The following is a 15,786-nucleotide window of genomic DNA, read 5'->3' as shown; positions in this document are numbered from 1 at the left end:
TTCGGAGCTGAAGACTCTGAGGCGTCTGATGCTTTCCTCTTCTTCACAGTTGCCCTTTCGATAGCCTTAGTTTTCTTCGCTTCTGATGCAGAAGGAAGATGAGTGCTTTTCATCTGTGAAGACTTTGCAGGGAGGGCAGATGAAAGAGGCACAATTTCTTCAGGCACAACTATTGCAGTTGCCCTGGTAGGTTCAGTTTCTTTAGGCGCATCAGTAGATTCTTCAGCTGGCCTGGGTTGATCATCAGGTGCAACATTGGTGGTTGCCCTGGCAGTTTCATCAGGAGCTGGAATATCTTCATCAGCCCTGGCAGTCTCAGTGTCATCAGCAGCTTGATTATCATCAGCTATGCTGGCATGTTCTTCAGAGGGCTGAGCAGATGCTCCACCCTAAGGAATTTCTTGTTGCGCTTCAGCAACAATGTTGGGCTTGAGGCCTTTTGCCAGCTTGATGAATCTGACTTTTGCACCTAGCCAATCAGCAGGATATGTGTCAAATTCATCATTGAGAGCTTTGATTTCAGACTGAATAGTCACAAGTTCTTCAGTGGTCATTTTCAAGACATTTTTCTTCAGAATATACTCCTTCTTGTACTGAGCTTTCTTCACTGATCTTGCCTTATCGAATTTCCACTTTTCTTCAGCGATGAAGGTAGTAAACATGTAACTTTGTCCAGGTGTGAGGTTCAGATCAGGCAGAGGTGTGTTGGGATCTTTATGCCAAAGATCAATGAAATCAAGGATCTTCTTCGGATCCAAAAAAGTGGCACATCACTGCCTTTGGCACTAGCGGCCCGTTCTTGTCGGTCTCTGATGATTTCTGCAAGTTCTTCATCATCACCTTCATCTTCAGACGATGGAACTTCAAAGGCGACTTGCTTCTTGTGAGGACTTGGCCTTGTGCCGCGTCCAACAGTGGCCTTTTTCTTCAACAACTAAGGTTGAGCTAAGGAACTTGCCGAAGCTCTTGAAGCAATTGAGAAGCCTGTAGTCCTTTGACACATGGAAAGATGCACAGGTGCTGAGGACTTTGCAGGTGCAGCTGAGGGCTTTGCATGAGCAGGTGGCCCTGTGGGCTTTGAGGAGCTGGGCCGTGAGGGCATTGCAGAAGAAGATGGCTTCACAACAGATTTCTTCTTCATGGCCTTTTTGGGATGACTAGCAGAGGCTTCAGCAGCAGCATCATAATCTTCATTGAATTTTTTCACTGCTTCTTTTGCTACCTTAGCCAATTTCCTTTGGCGCTTGGTCCATTCCTTGGGAAATTCCTCATCTCTTCGGATGCTAGAGGGATCAGCTTCTTGGCCTAGAGCCAATGGAGGCCTTGGGCATGGAAGATTTACAGCAAATTTCTTCATGTACTTAGGAGTCACATAGTGGTAATCCCTCCACTCCTGTGCCCATCTGCGTTCAATCCGCTGAATGCGCACCTTGCGCTGATTTTTGTTCTTCTTGCCATGAGTGGCCTCATTAGGAGTACAATATTCTTCATAGATATCTTCGGGGATCTCAAAGGCAGTGTTAGTTTCAGGCCTTTTGCCTCCCTTTCGAGGACGCTTTTCTTCAGCCATATTCTTCAACTGAGGATTCTGAACAATGGATGTCTCTAAAGAAGTGTGCAATTTTTCTTTGAGGAACGCTGCAAATGAGTTAAGTTGATGAGAACCTAGTGATTCAACAGCAGACATGTGTACCTGTGAACATAGTATAGGTGCGAAGAATTTTAAGAGGTCATATGCGTTCTCCGAATTTGTTTTTAAAAGGAATCAACTTTGAGGAATTTGACCAGTGGAGTCTTGAGAAATTTCACTAAGAGTTCTTGTCTTAGGTTCCAGAGTTGTATAGATTGGAAATCCACACAATTGAGGAATCTTGAAGAAAAATACATCTTAGAGAAATAGATCAAGAACAAAAGCACAGTGGTGTTTAAGGATATGGAAGTTGAAGAATAAATACCTTTTGAAGATTTTGTGTAAATCATCAGAATCAACAAGGGCAGTAAAGGTGAGTTTTATTTACCCTTGACGAAGAACACGGCGAACTGTGAAAGTTCATCCGTTCAGATCTTCCACGCCCTAACTTGGCAGAGGAAGACAACTACAGTGGCGACGGAGGTGGAGATTTCCGTGACTGGCGCGAGTACGACGGCAACGAGGTCGAGGCAGCTAAGCTCTTCCTCGCCGGCGACGCTGGAGATTAGCGGTGTCGCTAGGTCAGAGAGGTCGAGCGGAGTAAATGAGCTCAGGTGAAAGGGGAGGGGTATTTATAACCTAGGTGAAAAACCGTTCATCCGAGGAAATTGGACGAGCGTGCCCTTGACCCTTGTTATTCTAGCGAGATGTTTCACCCACATAATGAGAGGTGGAGATCGTGGGTGAGTTGTTTAATCCTGTCGTGGGATGCGGAAGGATTGAGCGGCAAAAGCCAAAAAAATTAGATATGAAAATTTTAAAGTTTCGTTCGCAAATTCTTCAGCTGTCAAGGACATAGTGAAGATTTTGTACGGGTTTCAAATAGAACGCACATGAAGAATTTGTGAACATACTGGGTTGAGTTTAGCATAGAGGGGGAACGGGTCCAATCACATTCACTTAGATGAAAAAGAAACTTGAAGAATTAGCTATAAGTGAATGCTGTAGAGGACATGAAAAACTCAAATATATATATAGCAATGAATAAAATAGTTGGAAAGACTGAGGAAATTGCAAAGTTGAAGAATTTTAAAATATGAAGAAATTGCAAAACTTAAATTGAAGATATTCAACTTTGGTTGGTGGCGTAACCCACCGTATAAGAATGATGATTTCAGACACCGCGTACAATTGTTGTAGGGTTCTGAGAATCAAATTCTTCATTAATTTCTTCACACTTAGAGGGTTAGTCTTCACTGATTGAAGAAAAATGTTACTTCGTGTGTTGCACATATAAGTCATCAATTTTGCATAAGTGTTAGGATGTGTGTCCTTTTCAAAGAACATTGGAAGATTCTAAGATATTTAGCTCACACCGCAACTTGTTAAATCTATTCTCATTCAAGGGCTTTGTGAAGATATCTGCCAACCGATCTACAGTATTCGCATGATCGATGGAGATGTTTCCCTTCAACACATGGTCACGAAGAAAATGATGACGAATCTAGGTGTGCTTTGTCTTCGAGTGCTGAAATGGGTTGTGAGCAATCTTGATAGCACTCTCATTGTCGCAGTAGAGTGGCACATTCTTCACATTGATGCCATAGTCCTTGAGGGTTTGCTTCATCCATAGCAATTGAGCACAGCAAGATCCAGCAGCAATGCTCAGCTTCAGCAGTAGAGAGTGATATGCAGTTCTGCTTCTTCGAGGACCAACATACCAAGGATCGTCCGAGGAAATGACATGTGCCTGATTTTGACTTGCGGTCCACCCGATCACCAGCATAGTTAGAGTCGGAATATCCAATGAGATCAAAAGACGAGCCCTTGGGATACCATAATCCAAGTGTTGGAGTGTGAGCTAGATATCGAAGAATATGCTTCACAGCCTTATGGTGTGATTCCTTCGGTGTAGCTTTAAATCGGGCACACATACAAACACTACGCATCATATCTGGCCTAGATGCACATAGATACAATAAAGAGCCAATCATGGAGCGGTATACCTTTTGATCGAAGTCTTTACCATTTTCATCGGTGCATAGATGGCCATTTGTGGGCATAGGGATTTTGACGCCTTTGCAATCTTGCATGCTGAATTTCCTCAACACATCCTTGAGGTATTTCTCCTGGGATATGAATATTCCAGTGTGTTGTTGACGAATTTGAAGACCTAAGAAGAATTTCAACTCTCCCATCATAAACATTTGATATTCCTCACTCATCATATAGGCAAATTCGTCACTATAACGTTGGTTAGTACAACCAATGATAATATCAGCAACATATATTTGGCACACGAATAATTCATCATCATATGCTTTGGTGAAAAGAGTTGGGTCAAGTGAACCGGGTTTGAAGCCTTTGTTCATGAGGAATTCCTTCAATGTATCATACCACACCCAAGGTGCTTTCTTGAGGCCATAAAGGGCCTTGTTGAGTCTGTAGATGTGATCTGGAAGTTTTGGATCCTCAAAACCTGGTGGTTGAGCAACATATACTTCTTCCTCAAGCTTACCATTGAGGAATGCACTTTTCACATGTTGTGGAACGCAGTAATTTCAAAATTTTCCTACGATCACGCAAGATCTATCTAGGTGATGCATAGAAACGAGAGGGGAGAGTGTGTCCACGTACCCTCGTAGACCAAAAGCGGAAGCGTTATGACAACGCGGTTGGTGTAGTCGTACGTCTTCACGATCCGACCGATCAAGTACCAAATGCATGACACCTCCGCGATCTGCACACGTTCAGCTCGGTGACGTCCCTCGAACTCTAGATCCAGCTGAGGCTGAGGGAGAGTTCCATCAGCACGACGGAGTGGTGACGGTGATGATGAAGTTACCAGTGCAGGGCTTCGCCTAAGCACTACGGCGATATGACCGAGGTGTAAAACTGTGGAGGGGGCACCGCACACGGCTAAGAGATTGTCTGTTGTGCCTTTAGGGTGCCCCCTGCCCCTGTATATAAAGGAGGGAGGAGGAGGACGGCCAACAAGGGGGGCGCCAAGGAGAGGGGAGTCCTACTAGGACTCCTGCCCTAGTAGGATTCGGCCCCACCCTTTTTTCCTTCTACCGGAGGGGGAAAAGGGGAAGGAGAGGGAGTAGGAGAAGGAAAGGGGGGTGGCGTCCCCTTCCCAAGTCCAATTAGGCCTCCTGCCCAAAGGGGGGCGCACCAGCCCCTTGTGGGCTGGTGTGCTTCCCTCTTATGGCCCATAAGGCCCATAACTTCTCCCGGGGGGTTCCGGTAACCTCCCAGTACTCCAGAAAAATGCCCGAACTACTCGGAACCATTCCGATGTCCAAATGCAACGTTCCAATATATGAATCTTTATGTCTCGACCATTTTGAGACTCCTCGTCATGTCTGTGATCTCATCCGGGACTCCGAACAAACTTCGGTACATCATATCACATAAACTCATAATACCAATCGCCATCGAATGTTAAGCGTGCTGACCCTACGGGTTCGAGAACTATGTAGACATGACCGACACGTCTCCGGTCAATAACCAATAGCAGAACCTTTATACTCATATTGGTTCCTATATACTCTACGAGGATCTTTATCGATCAAACCGCATAACAACATACGTTGTTCCCTTTGTCATCGGTATGTTATTTGCCCGAGATTCGATCGTCGGTATCATTATACCTAGTTCAATATTGTTACCGGCAAGTCTTTTTACTCGTACCATAATACTTCATCCCGCAACTAACTCATTAGTCACAATGCTTGCAAGGCTTATAGTGATGAGTATTACCGAGAGGGCCCAGAGATACCTCTCCGAAACACGGAGTGACAAATCCTAATCTCGATCTATGCCAACCCAACAAACACCTTCAGAGACACCTGTAGAGCACCTTTATAATCACCCATTTAAGTTGTGACATTTGGTAGCACACAAAGTGTTCCTCCGGTATTCAGGAGTTGCATAATCTCATAGTTTGAGGAACATGTATAAGTCATGAAGAGAGCAGTAGCAATGAAACTATAACGATAATAATGCTAAGCTAACGGATGGGTCATGTCCATCACATCATTCTCCTAATGATGTGATCCCGTTCATCAAATGACAACACATGTCTATGGTTAGGAAACATAACCATCTTTGATTAACGAGCTAGTCAAGTAGAGGCATACTAGGGACACTATGTTTTGTTTATGTATTCACGCATGTACTAAGTTTCCAGTTAATACAATTCTAGCATGAATAATAAACATTTATCATGAAATAAGGAAATAAATAATAGCTTTATTATTGCCTCTAGGGCATATTTCCTTCATCACATCCATTTGATGTAAGATGATATTATGATGGTTAGCATAAGCAAGCAATATGCGAATAGCCTCAAGTCTAGCAACAGGTGCAAAAGTTTCATCGAAATCAATTCCTTCAACCTGTGTGTAGCCTTAAGCTACAAGATGAGCCTTATTCCTCACCACAAGGCCATTTTCATCTTGCTTGTTGCGGTAGATCCATTTGGTGCCGATGATATTGTGCTTACGTGGGTCTGGTCGCTTGACAAGCTCCCACACATTGTTGAGCTCGAATTGATGCAATTCATCTTGCATAGCTTGAATCCACTCAGGCTCCATGAATGCTTCATCAACTTTGGTGGGCTCTGTGATAGAGACAAACACAAAATGCCCACAAAAGTTAGACAAATGTGAAGCTTTTTAGCGTGTGAGACGACCTGGTGCGTTGATGTCGTTGATGATTCTTTCATCTGTACTTCATTTGCAACGCGAGGATGAGCAGGTTGACGACTTCGATTTGGCCCAACAATTTCTTCGGGGCCATTTTCTTCAGTAGCACCAGCGTGATTTTCTTCACGATCCGGAATGACTTCTTCAACAGATTCTTCGGTAGGGATGACATCCTCAGTAGCCTTAAACTTGATGGATTCCTCGGGTGACATTTCATCTAGCACAGGAGGTAGGTGCTCTCTGTGCGAGCCATTAGTCTCATCGAACTGCACATCTACAGTTTCAACAACCTCGTGATGATAGGTGTTGAAGACTCTGTAATTGTGCGAGTCCTTTTCGTAACCAAGCATAAAACCCTCATGTGCTTTCAGTGCAAATTTAGAGTGGTGGTGAGGATCTCTAATCCAGCATTTAGCACCGAAGACTTTGAAATAACTTACATTGGGTTTCTTGTCAGTGAGGAGTTCATATGAGGTCTTTTTGAAGAATCTGTGAAGATATACCGTGTTGATGATGTGGCATGCAGTATCAATAGCATCTGGCCAAAAACGCTGTGGAGTCTTGTATTCATCAAGCATAGTGCGAGCCATCTCAACAAGAGTCCTGTTCTTGCGCTCCACGATGCCGTTTTACTGAGGAGTATAGGGAGCAGATAACTCGTGAGTAATACCAAATATATCAAGATATTCATTGAGACCAGTAACTCGGTTCCATTATCAGTCCTGGTATGCTTGATCTTCACACTGAAGTTTGTAGATGCTCTTGAGGAAAATCGTTTGAAGACTTCCTGCACTTCATTTTTTTAAGTGATGATATGCACCCAAGTGTAACGAGAATAATCATCAACAATGACAAAGCCATATAATGATGCAGAATTAGTGAACGTGGCATAATGAGTAGGGCCAAAGAGATACATGTGAAGTAATTCAAAGGGACAAGAAGTGTTCATGATAGTCTTTGCGGGATGCTTGGCTCTGGTGATCTTTCCAGCCTCACAAGCCCCACAAAGATGATCTTTGAGGAATTTGACACCCTCGATGCTAATGACATGCTTCTTCTTCACGGGTGTATGCAAGTTCCTCATCCCAGCATGACCAAGTCGTCGATGCCATAACCAGCCTTCTGAAGCTTTTGCAAGTAGACACGTGACAGGCTATGGTCCTGTAGAGAAATCAACAATATACAAGTCTCCTCTCCTAAAGCCTTCGAAGACTTTGGAATTGTCAGATTCCATAAGCATAATGCATCGATATTTGCCAAAGACGACAACCATATCAAGATCACAAAGCATTGAGACAGACATGAGATTGAATCCTAAGGACTCGACAAGCATGATTTTGTCCATGTGTCTATCCTTTGAGATTGCAACCCTACCTAGACCCAATACCTTGCTTTTGCCTTTGTCAGCATAGGTGATATGCTTCAGATGAGATGGAGATAAAGTAGTGTCCATCAATAAGTTCTTGTCACCAGTCATGTGATTTGTACATCCACTGTCGAGGACCCACTCAGTAGCTTTGGGTTGTTCATCCTACAGATGAGTTAGTGCAACTTACGGACCCATATACTTCATCAGTGAAGAATATGATATAAATTTCATCAACAGTATAACATATATAGCAGTATGAGCACGTGAGAAATAAATGATGCATTTCTTCATGATTAGCTTGCGTCCATTCAAGCATATTCAAGTCTCTAGCAAATTCTTCAGACGATTAAGTTTGTCTGGAGACATGACCCTGCATAAGAGATTAGTTCTTTTTCTTCACCCCACATTTGGAGGGGTGGCAAAGAGTTCATCATTCTGCAAGAAAAAGATGGCATTGAAGCCAGTGCACTTTGTTTCACAGAAGAGGGGTTAGGATAAGCATATGAATAAGCAGAGAAATTCTTTGAGGACTTATGAATTTGAAGAATAATGCACATATTCATAGCCTTTAGAGTTCCCTGCAAAACAGAAGTGTTAGCACGATGATGTTCATATGAGGATTTGGATACACATGAGGAATTTGATCCAGATGAAGAATTTGGTCCATAAGAGGACTTGAGTCCATATGAAGATTTTGAATCATACGAAGAATTTGATCTGGGGTTCCTATTCTTCATGGGTGGTGTCATGACGACATTCACCTGAAGATTTTCAAGGCACCTTTTAGGAACCCGGATTTTCTTCATAGGGGGACCGTTCCCGTAGTTAGTTCCAACATATCGAGCAAATACTTCACCATTATGATTCTTGAACAGTTTATAGGTGGAGTCAAATGACTCATCAGAGGAATATGAAGATTCACAGGTAAAGCCAGATAAAGTGCATGGATCTACAGGAGGTCCTTTCATAGCAACCCATGAGGTTTTGGGGTACTGCTCAGGTTTCCAGGAGGTCCCATCAGCATTGAGTTTCCTCTCAAAGGCAATACCCTCTTTCCTAGGGTTCTTGTTCAAGATCTGCTTTTTGAGCACATCACAAAGAGTCTGATGCCCTTTGAGGCTTTTGTATATGCCTGTCACATACAATTCCTTCAACCCTGCATTATCGTCAGTGATACTTGTGGTATCCTCATATGAGGAATTTGTGACCACATAGATAGTTGAAGAATTTGCAGCAATAGAAGCATTTGAACATTCAGGTGAAGAATTAGCAGATTCATGCTCAATGCATTTCAGACATGGTAGAATATATTCTTCCTGAGCGGAACTGATCTGTTGAGCAAGCAATGAATCGTTTTCCTTCTGAAGATCTTCGTAACTCACTTTTAACTTCTCAAGATCTTGCTTTCTTTGAAGAAATTCATAAGAAAGCTTCTCATGAACAGATAATAGAGTGTTATGATGACTTTGAAGATTGTCAAACTTAGACTGTAGTCTCTGAAGATTATCAGTCAAAGTCTTAGTTCGATTTAGTTCCTCACCCAACAGGTCATCGCTTTTGTCTGGCAGATTTTGACTCCTCAGATTCCTCTTCTTCCACATTTTCCTCAGATTCAGCTTCAGAGTCCATTTCCTTGCCAATAAATGCCCATGCCTTCTTGGAACTGCTCTTCTTGTGAGATGAAGACTTTGAAGATTTTAACGATGAGGACTTTGAAGATTTCTTCTTCTTCTTTGAGTCATCAGAATCGTCATCTTTGTACTTCTTCTTCTTTGATTCCTTTTCCCACTGAGGACAATCAGACATGTAGTGACCAGGTTTCTTGCATTTGTGGCAAGTCCTATTTTTGTAGTCACGAGATGAGTAATCATCACTTCTTGAAGACTTTCCAAAGCGACTACGGTGAGAGAACTTCTGGAATTTCTTCATGAGCATTGCTAGCTCCTGGCTCAGTTGTTCAAGATCACCAAGGCTGCTACCAGAATCTTCACCTTCAGATTCAGAGACTGCCTTGGCCTTCAGTGCACGTGATCTTCCAAAGCTCGGTCCATAGAGGTCTCTCTTCTCAGCAAGCTGGAACTCATGAGTATTTAGCCTCTCGAGGATATCAGCAGGATCTAGTGACTTGTAATCTGCTCGTTCTTGAATCAAGAGTGCAAGAGTATCGAATGAGGAATCAAGTGATCTCAGCAATTTCTTCACCACCTCATGGTCGGTGATGTCAGTGGAACCAAGTGCTTGAAGCTCATTCGAGATGTCAGTGAGGCGATCGAAGGTTTGTTGAACATTTTCATTGTTGAGTCTTTTGAAGCGGTTGAAGAGATTACGTAGAACATCAACTCGGGAGTCACGTTGGGTGGAGACTCCTTCGTGGACCTTAGACAACCTGTCCCAAATCAGCTTTCTTGTTTCCAAAGCACTCACTCTACTGTACTGTCCTTTGCTCAGATGGCCACATATGATATTCTTCTCTTGAGAGTCGAGTTGCTTGAATCTGTTCACATCAACAACATTCACAAACAGAGTGACTAAGGGAACGCCATTTTCTACAACATACCAGAGATCGTTATCAATTGCCTCAAGATGCATGCGCATCTTGTTCTTCCAGTAGGGGTAGTCCGTCCCATCGAAGGTAGGACACCCAGCCAAGACCTTGATCATTCCTGTAGTCGACATAACTTAAACTCTAGGTGGTTAAACCAAAATCACAAAGAACAAGGGAGCACCTTGCTCTGATACCAATTGAAAGTGCGTTATATTGACTAGAGGGGGGTGAATAGGCGATTTTTACAAATTCATCACTAAGGAATTTTTACGTGAAGAAATTCCTAAGCAACGACACACTAGCAGCGGAATAAGTACTCAGGTATAAGCATAACAGAACAACAACATAGTCATCATGATGAAATGAAAACAAGCACAGAGTACAGAAAACATGAAAACAGGATAAGCAGGCTGAAGACTATGAGACTGAAGAATTAGGATTGAGGAATTAGAGAAAGTCTTCAGTCAAAGTCTTCAAACAGTAATGATCAGGTTCATCAACACATGAATGAGGAAATGGAAGGGTTGAGGAAATAGAATCAGTTGGCTTGGTGAAGACAATGATTTGATAGACCAGTTCCAACTGCTATGACAATTGTGCGTTTGGTTGGAGCGGCTGAGTATTTAAACTCAAGGACACACAGTCCCGGACACACAGTCCTCACCGTATTCTCCTTGAGCTAAAGTCACACGGACCTCGCCCAATCACTCGTGGTAAGTGTTCAGGTGACTTCCAAACCTTCACAGACTTGGTCACTCGGTGATCCACAATTCCTCTTCGATGCTCAGACCATGACGCCTAATCGTCTGGAGGATACACAGTCCTCAAAGGTAACAAGTGTCGGTTCCACAGAGAAACAATCTCTTCAGTGATGCTCAATCACTTGGGTTTGTAGGTGTTTGGGTTTGGGTTTTGGGTTTTCCTCACTTGATGATTTTTGCTCAAAGTCCTCGGAGGATGGGATGCTCTCAATGACAAGTGTCAGTTTCTCTCGGAGCATCCAACCAGCTAGTGGTTGTAGGGGGCGGCTATTTATAACCTAGGGAGCATCCCGACATGATAAGACATAAATGCCCTTCAATGATGTGACCGTTAGGTGGGTAGATATTTTGGACAGCTGGCGCATAGCACATCAACGGTCGGAAATATGAGGTTCAAATTCCTCAGGGCTATCATGTTCCTCACTGTGTAGGCAATTCGCACTGGCGAATTCCTAACTCCTCAGTCAGAACAAATTCCTCAGAGACCATAAGATCTTCGTCTCTGTCACTGAAGAAATTGACTGAACTAATATGAGATTTCCAATGGCTTCACTCGAAAGGATTGGGTAGGTGTAGGATTTTGAGATGAGCATCACTTGGAAATCAGTTTCCTTAGTATTACCTCAATCCCCTTTAACAGTACAGTGTTTCCTATGACTCAAGAAAGAGAAAATGAAACTACGAAAACAAAAGTCTCCACGCTTCATAATCCTCGCAAGAATATCCAAGTCTTCAAGGTCACACCAATTTCTCCACTTTCAAAATCTTCAGGAGAACCAAAGTCTTCAGGTGAAGACATACATTTTTAGGGGTCGACTTTCAGCGCAAATATCAAACTCCTCATCGACTTATAGAGCCTGTGTACACTCACAAACATATTAGTCCATTAACCTATAGGTCTTCAATACACCAAAATTACTAGGGGGCACTAGATGCACTTACACTCACTAATTGGTGTAGGAATCACTCGAACTGATTTCTGTGATAAACTACTTTCCAATTCGGGAGAAGGTAAAATTACCTCATCAAGTTCTACTTTCTCCAACTCACTTCTTTCGAGAGAAACTCCTTCTCTGGAAAGGATCCATTCTTGGCAACGGATATCTTGCCTTCGGGTCTGTGATAGAAGGTGTACCCAACAGTTTCCTTTGGGTATCCTATGAAGACACACTTCTCCGATTTGGTTTCGAGCTTATCAGGTTGAAGTTTTTTCACATAAGCATCGTACCCCAAACTTTAAGAAACGACAGCTTGGGTTTCTTGCCAAACCACAATTCATATGGTGTCATCTCAACGGATTTTGATGGTGCCCTATTTAACGTGAATGCAACTGTCTCTAAAGCATAACCTCAAAACGATAGAGGTAAATCAGTAAGAGACATCATAGATCACACCATATCCAATAAAGAATGGTTACGACGTTCGGACACACCATTACTCCATGGTGTTCCAGGTGGCGTGAGTTGTGAAACTATTCCACATTGTTTCAAATGAAGACCAAACCCATAGCTCAAATATTCGCCTCCATGATAAGATTGTAGAAACTTTATTTTCTTGTTACGATGATTTTCCACTTCACTCTGAAATTCTTTGAACTTTCCAAATGTTTCAGACTTATGTTTCATTAAATAGATATATCCATATCTGCTCAAATCATCTATGAAGGTTAGAAAATAATGATACCCGCCACGAGCCTCAACAATCATTGGACGACATACATCGGTATGTATCATTTCCAATAATTCAGTAGCTCGTTCCATTCTTCCGGAGAATGGAGTTTTAGTCATCTTGCCCATGAGGCATGGTTCGCAAGCACCAAGTGATTCATAATCAAGTGATTCCAAAAGTCCATCAACATGGAGTTTCTCTATGCGCTTTACACCAATATGACCCAAACGGCAGTGCCACAAGTATGTCACACTGTCATTATCAACTTTGCATCTTTTGGTATCAATATTATGAATATGTGTATCACTACGATCGCAATTCAATAAACCATCAACATTGGGTGTATGACCATAGAAGGTTTTATTCATGTAAATAGAATAAGAATTATTCTCTGTCTTAAATGAATAACCGCATTGCAATAAACATGATCTAATCATATTCATGCTTTAACGCAAACACCAAATAACATTTATTTAGGTTCAACTCTAATCCCGAAAGTATAGGGGGTGTGCGATGATGATCATATCAATCTTGGAGCCACTTCCAACATACATCGTCACTTCACCCTCAACTAGTCTCTATTTATTCTCCAACTCCTGTTTCGAGTTACTAATCTTAGCAACTGAACAAGTATCAAATACCCAAGGGTTACTATGAGCACTAGTAAGGTACACATCAATAACATGTATATCAAATATACATTTGTTCACTTTGCCATCCTTCTTATCCAGCAAATATTTGGGGTAACTCCGCTTCCAGTGACCATTTCCTTTGCAGTAGAAGCACTTAGTTTCAGACTTAGGTCCAACTTTGGGCTTCTTCACGGGAGTGACAACATGCTTGCCTTTCTTCTTTAAGTTACATTTCTTTCCCTTTGCCCTTTTCTTGAAACTAGTGATCTTGTTTAATCATCAACACTTGATGCTTTTTCTTGATGTCTACCTTCTTTGATTTCAGCATCACAAAGACCTCAGGAATCGCTTTTGTCATGCCTTGCATATTATAGTTCATCGCCAAGTTCCAGTAACTTGGTGATGGTGACTAGAGAACTCTGTCAATCACTATCTTATCTGGAAGATTAACTTCCACTTGATTCAAGCGATTGTAGTACCCAGACATTCTGAGCACATGCTCACTAGCTGAGCTATTCTCCTCCATCCTTTTAGGCGAAGTACTCGTCAGAGGTCTCATACCTCTCGACACGGGCATGAGTCTGAAATACCAATTTTAGCGCTTGGAACATCTCGTATGCTCCGTGGCGTTTCAAAATGTTTTTGAAGTCCCGGTTCTAAGCCGTAAAGCATGGTGCACTAAACTATCAAGTAGTCATCATATTGAGCTAGCTAAATATTCATAACGTCTGCATCTGCTCCTGCAATAGGTCTATCACCTAGCGGTGCATCAAGGACATAATTCTTCTATGCAACAATAAGGATAATCTCAGATCACGGACCCAATCCGCATCATTGCTACTATCATCTTTCAACTTAGTTTTCTCTAGGAACATATCAAAAACATAGGAAGCTACAACGCGAGCTATTGATCTACAACATAATTTGCAAATATTACCAGGACTAAGTTCATGATAAATTAAAGTTCAATTAATCATATTACTTAAAGAACTCCCACTTATATAGACATCCCTCTAGTCATCTAAATGACCACGTGATCCATATCAACTAAACCATGTCCAATCATCACGTGAGATGGAGTAGTTTTCAATGGTGAACATCTCTATATTGATCATATCTACTATATGATTCACGTTCGACCTTTCGGTCTCAGTGTTCCGAGGCCATATCTACATATGCTAGGCTCATCAAGTTTAACCCGAGTATTCTACACGTGCAAAACTTTCTTGCACCTGTTGTATGTGAACGTAGAGCTTATCACACCCGATCATCACGTGGTGTCTCAGCACGACGAACTGTAGCAACGGTGCATACTCAGGGAGAACACTTATACCTTGAAATTTACACAGGGATCATCTTATAATGCTACCGCCGTACTAAGAAAAATAAGATGCATAAAAGATAAACATCACATGCAATCAAAATATGTGACATGATATGGCCATCATCATCTTGTGCCTTTGATCTCCATCTCCAAAGCATCGTCCTTATCTCCATCGTCACCGGCTTGACACCTTGATCTCAATCGAAGCATCGTTGCGTCTCGCCAACTCTTGCTACTACGACTATCGCTACCGCTTAGTGATATAGTAAAGCAATTACATGGCGATTGCATTTCATACAATAAAGCGACAACCATATGGCTCCTTCCAGTTGCCGATAACTCTGTTACAAAACATGATCATCTTATACAACAATTTATATCACATCATGTCTTGACCATATCACATCACAACAAGCCCTGCAAAAACAAGTTAGAAGTCCTCTACTTTGTTGTTGCAAGTTTTACATGGCTGCTACGGGCTTCTAGCAAGAACTGTTCTTACCTACGCATCAAAACCACAATGATTTTTTTGTCAAGTGTGCTGTTTTAACCTTCAACAAGGACCGGCCGTAGTCAAACTCAATTGAACTAAAGTTGGAGAAACAGACACCCGCCAGCCACCTGTGTGCTTAGCACGTCGGTAGAACTAGTCTCAGGAATGCGGTCATGTAATGTCGGTCTGGGCCACTTCATCCAACAATACTGCCGAATCAAAGTAAGACATTGGTGATAAGCAGTATGACTATTATCACCCACAACACTTTGTGTTCAACTCGTGCATATCATCTACGCATAGACCTGGCTTGGATGCCACTGTTGGGGAACGTAGCATGCAATTTCAAATAAAATCCTATGATCATGCAAGATCTATCTAGGAGATGCATAGCAACGAGAGGGGGAGACTGTGTCCACATACCCTCATAGACCGAAAGTGGAAGCGTTAGTTAACTCGGTTGATGTAGTCGAACATCTTTACGATCCAACCGATCCAAGTACCGAATGTACGACACCTCCGAGTTTAGCACATGTTCAGCTCGATGACGTCCCTTGAACTCTTGATCCAGAAGAGGGTCGAGGGAGAGTTTCATCAGCACGACGGCATGGTGATGGTGTTGATGATGTGATCCGCGCAGGGCTTCGCCTAAGCA

Source organism: Triticum aestivum, chromosome 3B (assembly GCF_018294505.1).
Source record: "Triticum aestivum cultivar Chinese Spring chromosome 3B, IWGSC CS RefSeq v2.1, whole genome shotgun sequence".
Taxonomy (NCBI): domain Eukaryota; kingdom Viridiplantae; phylum Streptophyta; class Magnoliopsida; order Poales; family Poaceae; genus Triticum; species Triticum aestivum.
This window is presented reverse-complemented; position numbering follows the sequence as displayed.